This window comes from Hypanus sabinus, chromosome 12 (genome assembly GCF_030144855.1).
Source record: "Hypanus sabinus isolate sHypSab1 chromosome 12, sHypSab1.hap1, whole genome shotgun sequence".
Lineage (NCBI taxonomy): Eukaryota > Metazoa > Chordata > Chondrichthyes > Myliobatiformes > Dasyatidae > Hypanus > Hypanus sabinus.
In genome coordinates this window covers 107,484,100-107,495,836 of record NC_082717.1, presented here as the reverse complement: position 1 = coordinate 107,495,836, position 11,737 = coordinate 107,484,100, and the positions used below count along the sequence as shown (strand labels likewise).

The window sequence follows — 11,737 nt, the reverse complement described above, 5'->3', positions numbered from 1 at the left end:
ACTTGCAAATTCTCCAGCAACATTTGCATCGCGACAATACACGCTGGTTACACCGGTTTCTCTACTGTACAAAGATATTTTTCGTAGCTGCACACTCCTGACCTAATGGACTTTCGGTGTAGCAGTTTCTACTCTTTCACCAAGCTTTAAATGAACCAGCAGTTCTTTTGCGCTTCACGCCCGTTGCTTCTTTGGAACTTATTCAATACAAACAGGATAAATAAGCCAGTTCATCGCACGTTGTCTGCACCATCTGCATCAGAAACCGGAAAAGGAAATGTGATTGTGTACGATATTTGCTTCCAAACAGAAAACTGAATCCAATGTCATTCTATCCTTCTGAAATCCATTCAGATAAAACTCCATATGATCTCTCTTGATGCACCATCAATAACTCACTCTGAGACGTAAGGCGAGATATTGGCTTTTATTGACTGGAAGAAGGAACCAGGAGTGAGTGTCCATCATACTATGTCCTGGAGACTGAGGCCGAACGTCAGGCCTCAGATCGCCTTTATCCAGGGGTCTGTGGGAGGAGCCACAGGAGCAGTCAGCAGGGGGCGTGTCCAGACAGGTACATAGTTCACCACATCTCTTTCCCAAAATATCATTCAAACGCGCTGTCAGCACGCATTCCTTACACGTTCAGGGTGCTCTCTGGGAGTTAGAGTTCCTCTAATGCTGGTCGGCATGGACGCTGAGGAAGTCTGGAACTGCAACTCCCAGCATGCCAACAAGCGGACACACTTCCGGTTGATGTGGACCGCCAGCGCCATGGCAACGGGCGGCCTGGTCGAGTGATGCAGGGATCGGTCGCTGCGAAATTTGAGTTCGGCTCATCCGATTATCTGGCTGACCCGTGAGATCCAAGCTCGGGCTTCCTCACTTGCCCCTTCCCGCCGTCTTGTCTACCGGACGCGGACGACCTCCGGAGTCTGCGGTCCCATGGCTCTGCCTCCTCTGCTGATATAGACAGGACGTGTCCCCTGGTAAGGACGGAGCTCTGTTTGCATGGCATTTCACTGGGGGAGCTAGGAAGAAAAGAAACTAAACAAATTACCGTTCCTCTGCATCCTATTGACCATCAAAACACTTTTCCTTAGGTTCAGAATCAGGTTTATTATTATTACTGACACATAACATGAAATTTGTTGTGTTAGGGCAACAGTACGGTGTAAACCATGAAATTACTATAAGTTACAAAGATTAAATAGTGCAAACAGGAAGAGTGTTCATGGACAATTGAGAAATCTGATGGCCGAAAGGAAGACACTGTTCCTGAATGTGTGTTTTGGGCTCCTGTTCCTCCTCCTCGATGGTATTAACTAGAAGAGGGCATGACCCAGATGGTGAAGGATGCCGCCGTGATCAGATGGTGATTAATGATCGATGCCTTTTCTTGAAGAAGTCCTCAAATGTGGGGAGGGTTGTGCCATGATGAAGCTGGGTGAGTTTGCAGCCTCCTGTGGCATTGGAGCTGCCGTACCGATGCTGATACAACCAGTCAGAAGTAATGCAGAAGACAGCTTACCAAAGGCTGTGTGATGCAGAGTGGTTATTCCAGTAGTCATGGACAGTTGACGTTTTCTCTGTGTCAGAGCAGCACTCCAATATACTGGGTTCTGCTGCTTGGATTGAGGGTATGCATGAGTTCTTGTACTTATGTCTTTGGTGAAAGGGTTATGGCAATAATAGGACGATGTTCCACATATTTCCAGCTGAGTGTATTTCTGTTTATTGCCTTTCCTATTTAAAAGCCCATCTAAATGCCTCTATGGTGTACCTGATTCCGCCACCTCCTCTGGTAAAAGATAATTGATCTGAAATGTTTTTCTGCTCAATGACTCAATGAACACATTAAGAAAGTGCTTGATGACAGAGATGAATCAAAACACCCTTTGTGCTGAAAGGGCTAGGAGTCGATCCATGATGATGGTGTCATGTTGAAGGTAGTGGAAATTACATTGAATGTAGAGAGTGGTGGGCTGGAATGTGACAGAACGGGAAATAACATCCTTTCTGTGGGTGGGAGGAGAAGGGTTGAGAGCGGAAATGGAAAAGATGTGGTTAAGAGCCCTGCTAACTGCATTTGCAGGGGGAAATCACAGTTAAGGATAACGGAAAACATCTTCAGAACAGATACAACATATTTCTTGGGAGAACAGAATTGGAGGCGAGCAGAGGTTCCCAGTCTGGGGATCAGTTACTGGCAAGGATCATTGGGGAAAAAAAACTTTGGAACCCCTGCAAATAGTGTGGGAGGAAATGTAGTCATATTAAGCGCTGGAGAGACTTTTGATATTGGTTTATAATGGTGTTCCTATGGAGAATCCAGCCTTTTTCTTTGCATTGGTTGTTGATCTGAAAAGCATGCTCTGCTTTGATTTTCTTTTATTCCCAGCACCCGCAGATTGTTTCTTCATATTGTCCTGAGAGCTTGCTGAATTTGTAACACGATTGATCTCTTTCCCCCTCCCTACCCCCCATGTTTATAAAGCTTGAATCAAACTGTAATTATATTTCAGTACATGTATTTTGACTCCATAACCTTTAAGAAAGACTGTTTCAATTCCCCTTCCTTTCCAGCCCTGATGAGGGGTCTCAACATGAAACATCTTCTGTTTATCCCTCTCTGTGAATGTTGCCTGACTTGTTGAGTTCCTCCAGCACTTTGTGTGTGTGTGTATGTGATTCAAGATTTCCAGCATCTGTGGAATACCTTGTGTCTAGAATCAGTTTTGTTATTATTGACATGTCATGAGATGTGTTGCTTTGTGCCTGCAAAGCAGTGCAAGATGTAAAAATACATTAAAATAAATAAATACATGATGCAAAAGGGGAACAGTGAGGTAGTGCTCATGTGTGATGCACTATCAATTACTCCAAAAGACTGGAAGTAGAGTAAATACTGAAAAGCTTTTATTACTATGTTTGTCCTGGACTGTGGGAGGAGCAGTGACACAATCGCCTTTATTCAGGGGTCTGTGGGAGGAGCCACAGGAGCAGTCAGCGGAGGGGTGTGTCCAGGCAGATCCAGACAGATAACCCAGGTACAACCTATATACATGGTTTACCACCATGTGTTCATTAACAGTTCAGAAGTTTGATGGAGGAGGGGAGGAATCTCTTCCGAGAATGATGAGGGTGTGTCTTTAGGCTCCTGTATCTCTTCCCTGATGGTAGGAATGAGAAAAGGGCATGTCCTGGATGGCAAGTCCACTCTTTCCATATTCCATTTCTTGGCTTCATCTAGCTCTCTCAATAGTGGGTGTGTGTGAGTATAGGACTGCACCTTCTCCACTTACTTGACTTAACTGCCAGTAGAATAGCAGCAATATCAGTGCTCTTAAAAGCGGTTTTCAAAGTCCATAGTAATTTTATTATCAAACTATGTATATGATCTTTCAAGAATCACCAGATCCTGAAGTGGTTCCACAAGACTGGAAAATTGCAAATGTCAACCTACTCTTCACGGAAGGAGAGAGGCAGAAGAAAGGAAACTATCGGCCAGTTAGTCTGACCTCAGTGGTTGGGAAAATCGATTATTAAGTCAATTATTAAGGATGCAGTACCAGGGTATTTGGAGGTACATGATAAAATAGGCTGTAGTCGGCATGGTTTCCTCAGGGGAAAATCTTGTTTGACAAATCTGTTGGAATTCTTTGAAGAAATAACAAGCAACATAGACAAAGGAGAATCAGTAGATTTTGTGTACTGGATTTTCAGAAGGCCTTTGACAAGGTGCCACACATGATGCTGCTTAACAAGTTATGAGCCCGTGCTATTACAGGAAAGGTGCTAGCACAGATAGAGCATTGGTTGGTTGGCAGACTGCAGACTGGGATTAAAGAGAGCCTTTTCTGGCTGGTGCCAGAGCCGAGTGGTGTTCCACAGGGGTCTGTGTTGGGACCGATTCTTTTTATGTTATATGTCAATGTTTTGGATGATGGAGTTGATGCCCTTGTTACAAAGTTTGCAGACGATATGACATAGGTAGAGGAGCAGATAGTTTTGAAGTAGAGAGGCTACAGAAGGACTTAGATTAGGAGAATGGGCAAAGAAATGGCAGATGGAATAGTGTTGGGAAGCGTATAGTCATGCACTTTGGTAGAAGAAATGAAAGGCTTGATTATTTTCTCAACGGAGAGAAAATACAAAAAAAAAACCGAGGTATAAAGGGACTTGGAAGTCCTTTGCAGGATTCTCTAAAGGTTAATTTGCAGGTTGAGTCTGTGGTAAAGAAGACAAATGCAATGTTGGCATTCATTTCGAGAGGACTAGAATATAAAAGCAATGATGTAATGTTGACACTTAATAAAACACTGGTGAGCCCTCACGGAGTATTGTGAGCAGCTTTGGGCCTCTTAGAAAGGACGTTCTGAAACTAGAGAGGTTTCAAAGGAGGTTCATGAACATGATGCCAGAATTGAATGGCTTCTCATATGAAGAGAGTTTGATGGCTCTGGGCCTGTATTCACTGGAATTCAGAAGAATGAGGGGTGACCTCATTGAAACCTGTCAAATAGTGAAAGGCCTTGATAGAGTGGCTGTGTCCTTTTGTAATAGAGATGAGGAATTTCTTCAGCCAAGAGTGGTGAATCTGTGGAATTCTTTACCACAGGCAGCTATAGAGGCCAAGTTTTTATGTATATTTAAGGCAGAGGTTGATAGATTCTAGTTTGGTCAGGGCATGAAAGAATATGGGGAGAAGGCAGGAGATCGGGGCTGAGGGGAATATTGGATCAGCCATGATGAAATGGCGGAGCAGACTCGATGGGCCAAATGGCCTAGTTCTGCTCCTATATCTTCTGCTCTTATATACAAGCCTGACATTTGTTTTCTTGCAGGCGTACTCAATTAATCCAAGAGCAATAACAGAATCAATGAAAGACTGCACCCAATAGGGCGGGCAAACAACCAGTATCCAAAAGACAAGAAATTGAGCAAACACGAAAGGGAAAGTAATAAGAATAAATAATCAATAAATATCTCAAGCTGCTTCGATGGAGTACTGACATTGTAGAAGGTTTAAATAATTACCATTGTATAGATTCATTAATATATTCTTTTTTTCTGGTGCAAAAATCTGTTTTGGAGTGTAAGAGACCTGAGCCAAACACATCCTAAAATCTTAACTACAGTAGGAAAAGAACATAACCATGTTCAATCAAATGATGGCAATTTATAAGAGAGACACAGCAGCTTAGTGGTTAATGTAATGTTTGCTCCTATGTGAATGGCGACAGATCTGCTGCAATTGCTCACTGAAGCAACAGGTCCACAGCAGATGCTATCTCATTGGCTCGTCACACAACTCTGGAACTTCTGGATAGCAAAGATGCATACATAAGGATGCTCTTTATCAATTATAGGCCAGCATTTAACACCATCATCCCCTCAAAACTAATCCATTAACTCAAGACCTGGGCCTCAATGTCCCCTTGTGCAATTGAATCCTGGATTTCCTCAGTTGTAGACCCCAGTTAATTCAGATTGGCAAAAACATCTCTGCAATCTCCATCAGCACAGGAGCACCACAGGGATGTGTACTTACCCCCCCCCGCTCTACTCGTTTTACACCTATGATTGTGTGGCTAAATACAGCTCCAACATCATATACAAGTTTGCTGATGACACCACCGTTGTGGGCTGTATCAAAGGGGCTGATAAATCAGCATGCAGGAGGGAGATTGAAAACTTGGCTGAGTGGTGTTATAACAGCAACCTCACAGTCAACGTCAATAAGACTAAGAAACTGATTGTAGTCTTCAGGAGAGGGGAACTAAAGGTCCATGGGCCTTTAGTTCATCTGAGTAATTATCCGAGGATCAGAGGTGGAGAGTGTCAGTAACTTTAAATTCCTGAGTGTAACTATCTCAGAGGACCTGTCCTGGACCATCATATAAATATTATTGTAAAGAAAGCATGACAGTGCCTCTACTTCAGGTGTTTGTGGAGATTCAGCATGTCATCGAAAGCCTAGGCAAAGGTCTGTAGATGTATGGTGAAAAGTGTGCTGACTGGCTGCATTATGGCCTGGTATGGGAATACTAATGCCTTTGAGCGGAAAATCCTACAAAAGGTAGTGGATTCAGCCCAGTACGTCACGGGTAAAACCCTCCCAACCACTGAGCACATCTGTATGAAACGATGCCGTAGAAAAGCAGCATCCATCATCAATGATCTTCACCGCCCAGGCCATGCTCTCTTCTCACTGTTGCCATCAGGTAGAAGGTGCAGGAGCCTCAGGACTCGCACCACCAGGTTCAAGAACAGTAACTACCCCTCAACCATCAGGCTCTTGAACAAAAAGAGATGGCTACATTCATTTAAGAACTCATATATTGTTATTTCATGTTTGTTAATTTTATGGGTTTTTATTTATAATCTGCATTTGCACAATTTGTTTACTGTTAACAGTTCCTAATGTTTACAGTTTACAGTTACTGTCCTATAGATTTGCTAAGTATGCCCGTAGATAAAGAATCTCAGGGTTATATGTAGTGACATGTATGTATTCTGATAATAAATTTTACTTCGAACTTTAGATTTTACAGTGCTAGTGACCCGGGTTCAATTTCCACTGTCTGTATGAGTCTGTACATTCTCCCTGTGACCGCATGGGTTTCCTCCCACAGTGCAAAGACAGTGAGTTGTGGGTATGTTACCTTAGTGCCAGAAGCCTGGCAATATATCCCTGGATTGTTTCAGTCATTGACCCAAATGACACATTTCACTGCATGTTTTGATATACATGTGACAAATAAAGCTAATCTTTATATTGCAAAAGCAGTTTTCAAAATTAAGCAAATATTTTGGGCTGCCAGCAAGATGGTCGAGAATTTTTGCAGCTGTAAGTCATCACCTTGTAAAGATACACTCAGTAGCCACATTATTAGGTACACTTGTACACTTGCTCATTAATGGAAACATCTAATCAGCCAAACAAGAGAAAATCTGCAGATTCTGGAAATCCAAGCAGCACACACAATGCCGGAGGAACTCAGCAGGCCAGGCAGTATCTATGGAAAAACAGTGCAGTCAAAGTTTCAGGTTTCTCGAAGGGTCTCGGGCCGAAACATTGACTGTAATTTTTCTATAGATGCTGCCTGGCCTGCTGAGTTCCTCCAGCATTTTGTGTGTGTTGCATCTAATCAGCCAATCTTGTCACAACAACTCAATGCATAAAAGCATGCAGACACAGCCAAGAGGTTCAGTTATTGCTCAGACCAAAGATCAGAATTGGGAAGAAATGTGATCTAAGTGCCTTTGAACATGGAATGATTGTTGGTGCTGGATGGGGTGGGCTGAGTATCTCAGACATTGCTGATCTCCTGGGATTTTCACGCACAACAGTTTCTAGAGTTTACAGAAAATGGTGCAAAAACAAAAAAAAATCCAGTGAGTGGCAGTTCTGTGGGCAAAAACACCTTGTTAATGAAAGAGATCAAAGGACAATGGCCAGATTGGTGGCGACAGTAACTCAAATAACCACACATTTTAGCAATGGTGTGCACGAGAGCTTCTCTGAACACACTACTCGTCCTATCTTGAAGTGGATGGGCTACAGCAGCAATAGACCATGAATATACACTCAGTAGCCTCTATTGGGTTACAGGAGGTACTGAATAAAGTGGCCATGGAGTGTACTTGATGTGTTTCAGATTTTCTTTTTGCAGCCTTGAATCCCCACTTTTATTCCTGCTACTCTTCTAACCAATTTTTTTTCAGTGATTGTCATCTCTGTCAATGCAGAACTTTAAAAAGCAGTCTTAAAGGAGAGTGTTCGGTTCATTGAACCCTTAGTGCCTCTCAGGTCAATCCTACCTATATTCCAAAGACGTATGGTTAGGGTTATTGAGTTTTGGGCATACTCTGTTGGCTTTAGAGGCATGATGACACCATCCACTTGAAGGTTGGACGTGCTGTGCGTTCAGGGATGCTCTTCGGCACACCACTGTTGCAACATGGCCTGCCCCCCCCATATAATCCTTGCTGATTTGATTTGATGCAAATGATGTATTTCACAGGATGTTTTGATGTACTGTATATGGGGCAAATAAAGTTAATCTAATCTTTAAAAACCTTTATCTCCCCATCCCCATGCCTATCCTGTAACCCATTCAAAATCAGCTTTATTATCACTGTCTTATGTGATGTGAAATTTGTTGTTTCCCTCACACATGCCCAATAGGTTTCTCTCGAATATCTCACCATTCACCTAACCTAGGGGTTATTTACAGTAGCTAATTAGTATAACAGCCGGATGTGTTTGTGATGTGGGAAGGCTCTGCATTCCCTGCAGGAAACCCATTAGAATCAGGTTTAATATCACTGGTATATGTCATGAAATATGTTGTTTTGCACCAGCAGTACCTTGCAATACATAATAAAAAATCTATAAATTACAATAAGAAATATATGAAAAAAAATACTGAAAAAGGGAGCCAAAAATAGTGAGGTAGTGTACATGGGTTCATTGCCCATTCAGAAATCTGATGACAGAGGGGAAGAAACTGTTCCTAAAATGTTGAGTGTGTGTCATCAGACTCCTGAATCTCCTCCTTGACGGTAGCAATGAGAAGAGGCCATATTTTGGATGACGGGGCGGGTGGGTCCTATTAAGGATGCCACATTTTTTAAGGCAGCATCAGTCATTAAAGAACTCCTATCCACAAGAACATATAAACTGCAACAGATAGTACCTAAGTCAGGATTGAACCCAGTAATTGTAGCTGTGAGACAGTGTCATTGCCTGCTATGCTATTCTGTTACCTAGTGACTGATTTTCCATGGGCAGAGAGGAGCCAGTTTGATGTTTAAAAGATTTGATCTCACCTTGACAGGCAGTAACAATGAACAGATCTAGGTTATATCTACTGTAGGGCAAAAGCCAGCTTGGCCTCTTAATTGATACTTATTGCTTGTTGGAATATATATGTATATGTAGACTCTACAACTTGTTCTCATAATATGACTTTGATTTGCACAATTTGTCTTTTGCACATTGGTTGTTTGTCAGTTGTTCTTTTATAGTTAACAGAATCAGAATTGGGTTTAATGTTACCAGCATATGTTGTGAAATTTATTAACTTTGTGGCAGCAGGGCAAAGCAATACATAATAACAGAGAGAAAAATAAACCTGTGAATTACAGTTAATATATATATTTTAGTTAAATAAGTAATGCAAAAAAAAATTTTTTAAAAGTAGTTCATTGGTTCAATGTCCATTCACAATTTGGATGGCAGTAGGGAAGAAGTTGTTCTTGCATTGTTGAGTGTGTGCTTTCAGGATTCTGTACCTCCTTTCTGATGGTAGCAATGAGAAGAAGAAGGCATGTCTTGGATAGTGGGGGTCCTTAATGATGGACATTAACAGTGTTGCTGAGCAGAGAGATCTTGGGGTCCAAGTTCATAGCTCCTTGAAATTGGCTACACAGGTCGATAGGGTGGTAAAGAAGGCTTATGGAATGCTTGTTTTATTTGTCAAGGCATTGAGTTCAAAAATCAAGAGGTTATGTTGCAACTTTATAGAACTCTGGTTAGGCTACATCTGGAGTTGCATACAGTTCTGGTCGCAGCACTAGAGGAAGGATATTAAAACTTTGGAGAAGGTGCAGAAGAGGCTTACCAGGATGCTTACTGGATTAGAGGCCATGTGCAATCATTGGATAAACTTGGGTTGTTTTCTCTGGAAATTCTATGTCAAGCAGAATGTTTGCAGACTCCAAAGGAAGTAGAGGTGCTGTTGTGCTTTCTTCATAATGGCACTTACGTGCTGGATACAGGACAGATCTTCAGGATTGACAACACTGAAGAATTTAAAGTTGTTGACCTCTTCAACTGTGATCTCCTGGACTGGATCATGGACCTCTGGTTTTCTTCTGAATTCCTAATCATCTCCTTGGTCTTGCTGACATTCAGTGAGAGGTTGTTGTTGTTGTGGCACCACTTAGCCAGATTTTTGATCTTCCTCCTATATGCTGATTCATCACTCCCTTTGATTCAACAATCAACAGTGTTGACAGCTAACTTAAATACAGTATTGGAGCTTTGCTTAGACTCTGAATCATAAATATGAAGTGAGTAGAGCAGGGGGCTAAGCACACAACCTTGTGGTGCACCTGTGCTGATGGAGATTGTTGAGGAGATGTTGTTGCCAATCCGCACTGACAGGTCTGCAAGTGAGGAAATTGAGGATCCATTTACACAAGGAGGCATTGAGGCCAAAATCATGAAGCTGACTGATTAGTTTTGCGGGGATGATAGTATTGAATGCTGAGCTGTCATGACTAAAGAGTATCTCAATGTACATAAGCATCTTCACTGTTCAGATGTTCCAGGTTTGAATGGAGAGCCAATGAGATGACATCTGCTGTCATCCTGTTGTGATGATAAGCAAATTAGAGCAGATCAATTCATTTATTAGACAGGAATTGATATGTTTCATCACAAGTGCTACTGGATGATATTCATCGAGGCAGGTTACCACATGTCTTCTTCGGCGCCAGCATAGTTGAAGGCAGCTTAAAGCAGATGAGTACCTCAGACAGCTGAAGTGAGAAGTGAATACCTAGCCAGTTGATCAGCACAGGTCTTCAGTATTTGGCCAGATACCCTTTCTGGACTGGAAGCTTTCCATAGGTTCACCCTCCTGAAGGATGCTTTTACGTTGGCCTCAGAGACTGAAATCACAGTGCCATTGGGGGCTATTGTCAGAGGGTAGTTAATTATTTATTTAGAGATACAGAGTGGGATAAGTGCACTGCCCAACAATCTTAGCCTGACCATAGGACAATTTACAATGACCAGTTAATCTAACTGGTACGTCTTTGGACTGTGGGAGGAAACCGGAGCACCAGAGAAAACCATGCAGTCATGGGGAGAACGCACAAACTTCTTACAGAGAGTGCCGGAAATGAACTCTGGAACGCCCCACCCAGGCTGCAAGAGCTTCAAGTTAACTGCTACGCTACAGTGGTGACCAAGAGTGTTCGCAAGTAGAGCATAGAACATTACAGCACAGTACAGGCCCTTTGGCCCACAATGTTGTGCCGACCTTTTAACCTACTCTAAGATCAATCTAACCATTCCCTCCATTTTATAGTACATAGAATATTACAGCACAGTAGAGGCCTTTCACCCCACAAGATAGAAGTGCTCTGTTATACAGATGTTGAGTATTAGTGAAGGTTTATTAGGAATAGCTTTTCCTACTGTCTAATCACAGAGTAACTTTGGCTTAAGATCAGGAAAATAACTTTTGATCCTTTGCCAAAGTTGGCTGTGAGAAGATTACAAGTCAAGAGAAAGGCAGTGACTGCCAAGTTATATTCTCCCATAACACTTGTGATTTAATTGGTCATTAAATGAGTGCTGATTGATTCTTTTACATAGAAACAAGTCATTTGATCAATTTGACCTTTGTCAGCGTTTATGCTCCATAATATCTTCTTCCCCCATCTACTTCACCTCACACAATAGGCATCTCCCAGTCTTTCTCAGTTGCTTATTTAGCTTCCTTTGATTCAGTATAATAATAATTACTATTATTTGCAGAGCTCTTTTCATACAAAAATTGTAGTTCAAAGTGCTTTGCAATGGGATAAAGTGCACGCATCAAAATAAAAGACAAATTGGTGTTAGTTAAAGGCAAGTTTAAATAAATAGGTTTTGAGCTGTTGTGTAAAAGTGTCAATGGAGACTGCATCTCTTTGTGTTATTTATGAATATTTC

General features: G+C 42.0%; 1 protein-coding gene across 3 annotated transcripts in view; it reads left to right on the top strand.

The window, feature by feature from the left end:
* The first annotated feature begins 741 nt into the window (after nucleotides 1–741).
* The window catches only part of ccdc28a (coiled-coil domain containing 28A), a 48,891-nt gene continuing 37,895 nt past the window's right edge, over nucleotides 742–11,737 (top strand). For 2 of the 3 annotated variants that reach the window (XR_009515231.1, XM_059986699.1), the window contains exon 1: nucleotides 743–989. The gene's annotated coding sequence lies outside the window, so the exon portion shown is untranslated. Of the gene's footprint in view, nucleotides 990–11,737 lie in introns of all 3 variants that reach the window. The other variant, XM_059986700.1, reaches the window with a different exon arrangement.